The sequence below is a fragment of the Sinocyclocheilus grahami genome, unplaced genomic scaffold, assembly GCF_001515645.1.
Source record: "Sinocyclocheilus grahami isolate Dianchi unplaced genomic scaffold, SAMN03320097.WGS_v1.1 scaffold153.1, whole genome shotgun sequence".
Taxonomy (NCBI): Eukaryota; Metazoa; Chordata; class Actinopteri; order Cypriniformes; family Cyprinidae; genus Sinocyclocheilus; species Sinocyclocheilus grahami.
Genome location: NW_015505332.1, coordinates 956,860 through 960,961, shown reverse-complemented (window position 1 = coordinate 960,961; position 4,102 = coordinate 956,860). Strand labels below are relative to the sequence as shown.

General features: G+C 45.1%; 1 long non-coding RNA gene across 1 annotated transcript in view; it reads right to left on the bottom strand.

Annotated features, from left to right (window-relative positions):
* Nucleotides 1-4,102, bottom strand: part of LOC107592549 (uncharacterized) — an 8,671-nt gene that overhangs the window by 3,548 nt on the left and 1,021 nt on the right. The window contains exon 2 of the long non-coding RNA XR_001609991.1: nucleotides 1,168-1,171. This is a non-coding gene — a long non-coding RNA (uncharacterized lncRNA). The remainder of the gene's footprint in view (nucleotides 1-1,167; nucleotides 1,172-4,102) is intronic.

Genomic DNA, 4,102 nt, shown 5'->3' with positions numbered 1-4,102 from the left:
TGTTCTCTTGCCATAGCCGTGCCCTTTCACACCAGGCAGGGATTTGCAAGTCTGGCGGCGTGGACATCTCGTTCCCCTAGCGTTTTCCGACGCAGCTCGAGTTCCCGAAGGGGAACGTCCCAGGTTACGTATGTAACCATGGTTCCCCGAGGAAGTATACGCCGGAAGTATACGCTGCGTCGCAAGGCCATACTTCCGGCATCCCTACTAGAGCTTGCTTCACTCCTAAGAAGCTAGCGCCGGTGGCACCTCACGTGCTTTTAAAGCTTCCTGGTCATGACGTCACCCGCCGCGGACGTCTCGCCCATCGTTCGACTGATTACACATATGATTCAGAGCTTGGTATCGCTGAAGGCATTCCCCTAGTGTTTTCCGACGCAGCGTCTCGTTCCCTCGGGGAACCATGGTTACATACGTAACCTGGGACGTTTTGTGGTATACTGAATAATTCTCATAATTATAATCATTATCAGTTTATTCTTCCTATATGTATATATTTCTTGTGATATGTTTCATAATTATCACTATCCATTTTCTTATGTGTTTCTCCTTTAAGGGATTATTTACAACTTTATATTTGATTTCTATAATTAGTATAATTACTGTGTTAATCAAAATACATGTTACAACTATTTTGGGATTTATCCTAAGAGTTATTGCTTCAAATTAATGTTATATTATTATAGCTGGAGATGGATGTGTGTGATTGGTTGAACGGAAATGTGCGTGCCATTGCGTGCGTTTGTAGAGGGAGTTCTCGCGATAAGCTTCATTCATGGTAAAGCATCGGTGAAGAAGCATAGCTTGAACGCTTATTCATTTCATATCATCCTTTACAGGAGTACTACAATTTTGGAGTCACGGCTGGGATTGATGTTTGATGGAGTAACTCCCTGACCAGTAGAGCCCATTTAACAACATCATCCCCTTATTAGTGACCCAGATGATCTGCAGTGTGAGACATTCAGGACGAGTGGTGAAAAAAAATCTAATTGAGCAGTGCATGTGCTGGAGGTTCAGTTTGTTACCAGTTGCAGCAAGGTCAAGTCAGTAAGGTAAACACTACTCTCAACGGCCTGTCTACACAGCAGCTAAAATGGATGAGCTTAAACATCTTCAGGATGAAATTGGTGAGAAATTCTGCACACTATCACATGAAAAGCTAACAAAACTCAGTGTCTTTCTTGACCTGACACAAGAGGATGAGACAAATTTGACTCGTTTGTCCCTGTTGAGCCTTCTTATGGCGCTTTTCCTGCGCCATAAGAAGAATCGTCACTACCTGCGTCACTGAACTTTTTAAATCAGCACAGCCAGCGAAGGATCGAACGCAACTGTTTTGAACGAGCGCACCTTTTTTTAACAACCAAAAAGCTTTGTTGTCTGTTGCGGAAGAACAGACGTTCCTCTCGATAGCAGAGGAGCGGATCCATCGAGAGCTTGATGGGGCGACGCGGAATGAAAACATTTTTTTTAGGAGTCGTGGTAGTAGAGGTGGCGCAACTATAACGACATGTGAATAATCCCGCCCACTCTAAAGCGGTACTGAACTGCAGTGGAAACGCAAACTGTGCCGAGCCGAACCGTGCCATGCCGTACTGAGCCGTGCCGAGCCGAGTCATACCACGCAGTGGAAAAGCGCCATTAGTAACTATCTACTGAGAACTGAGCTAGAGGAGTTAGAAGATGACGGCATGGCTGAACTTTTAACAATTAATGATAAACTGAGTCAGCTCATGGGAATCACAATTAAGGCTTCTGAACAGGGTACAGATAAAGAGGAAAATAAACCTGGAGATGTTAACACAGTCCAGAGGGCAATGCAAGAAAGTAGAAAAAGTGCAGCTGAATTGTTTTCTGCCATGCATATTAGTCCCACCACACCACAGAATGCAGCAAACAGACATACATATGTAGACCATGGCCAAGTTTATTCTCCACCCACATTTCAGAGACAAGTTACCCCAACATGGCAGAAAGACTTCAAGATTTCTGGTCTAATAGGAGATCTAGGGCAGAAAGACCGGCTCTCATTCTCCAGTCTGGCACAGCAGATAGAAGGTGAACTCAATAAGGGCTATGCAGAACAGGAAATAGTAGATTCTGTCATCAGAGCTATCACACCAGGACTTCAGCTGCGGAGCTATCTTGAGGGAAAGGCAGGGTTGACACTCCCAACGCTGAGACAGATACTTCGCTCTCATTTTCAGGAAAAAAATGTTACTGAACTATATAAGCAGCTCACCACAGAAGCTCAACGCTCTAGAGAAACACAACAAAGCTTCCTAATAAGAGACCTTGATCTTAGACAGAAAATTCTGTTTGCTTCTCAGGAGGATGACTCAGGGTTAAAATATGATCCTGCCCTAGTTTAGAATATGTTTTTGCACACAGTCTTGACTGAATTGCAAAACGACCACATCCAAAGTGACCTTCAACCATACCTGTCAGATCCCACCGTTCCAGATGAAGTGTTGCTGGAGAAACTCAATGTGGCTTGTTCCAATGAGTCTGAAAGGCAAAACAGACGAAAATATGAAAAAAGTGGTACTGTTCATGCTGTACAGATAAACGAGCCTGCCCCTGAACAAAAATTCAGTCCAAACAGTCTAAGTTTGATTTAATTTCACGAATGAAAAGCCTGAGTGATGATATCATCCAGATTAAAGAGACAATCCAACAACCCTTATCTGTTCCTCAGCAGTGTTTCGCAGTCTATAACAAAGAACCAGCAGCAGCAGTGTCCCCACAGCATCAGATCTCATCTCAGGGTACCCGACAGACATCAGGATGGAGCCAAGTCCATGAGCATCAGACCTGGAAACCAGATACAGCTATATATCAACGGCAGGCAGGTCCATACATGTCTCTACACCAGTTCTCACAAAGCCAACAACAGGTGAGGGAACAGAAAATACCTCTTCCACCTGAAAACCCAGTTCAGTTGTCCACTGTTCCACAAGAACATTCTCTCCAGCCGCGTCAGCATTATTCAATACCAGAAACGCACCATGGACAGCCGTGTGTGTATCCTTCTCCTCAGCAGCATCCCATGTCCATCAATTATGCAACTCAGCCGTCAAGTTTTGCAGCACCGCAGTATTATCCCCAGCAGTATATGGTGCCACCACAACAGCACCCTCATCAGTTCCGCCAGCCCCGTCCCTCACAAGCCAGACAATGTTTCCATTGCCAGCAGTGCAAAGCAGAAGAACCTTGCAACCATTGTTACCACTGTGGCAGCAGCGAGCACTTCTCAGCTGGCTGTAGGAGCAAAGGTGCCAGACCTCAGATAGGAGCTCCGTTAAACAGGAGTGGGTTGCCCCCAAGGGACAGGGTGTGATCCGAGAAGTAGGGAAGTCCCAAAAACATGAGAAATGTAGCATGGGTCATCAGAGACAGCTTGAGTCCCAGTCCCTTGATAGTATTTAACTGCCCCTTGTCAAGTTAACCAGCATTCTGCCGTCACGTCCTTAGTGGGCAAACAATGCCTTGTGAAAAAGACAGAAGTATTATGGGACACAGGCTCCCAAGTATGCATTATAGATGAGCAGTGGAAAGCCACATGCACACCTGAGGTGACAATGAGAAACATTTCTGAGGCAACAGAAGCGCCAGACAGTCTGCGTCTGGTGGCAGCCAATGGAACAAACATGCCATACAGTGGATGGGTGGAATTGACCTTCAAGCTGGCATCCCCTGTAACCAATGAGAAAGAGTTAAAAATTCCTGTGCTTGTCTTGAAGAACCAAGAATGATCCAGACCTATAATTGGGTATAACGTGATAGAACAAATAATGAGACGGAATGAAACAAATGGATCTCATGATGTGACTTATGCGTGTTTGTACAGAACTGTCAGGAATGCTTTCCCTAGCATAAAGAAGAAAAGTGTACATACCTTCATCAGTTTGGTGACTGCAGAGGGCCTCAGCGAGTACATATTAAGAACCATGTAGGAGCCTGTAAAAATACGGAAGCACACCGTTATGCAAATTCAGTGTCTGGTAAAAGTGCCTTACGTGAAACAAGACAGTGTGCTGCTGTTTGAACCACCCATTAACCCACTGTACCCTGATGGCCTTGAACTTTTTGATACCCT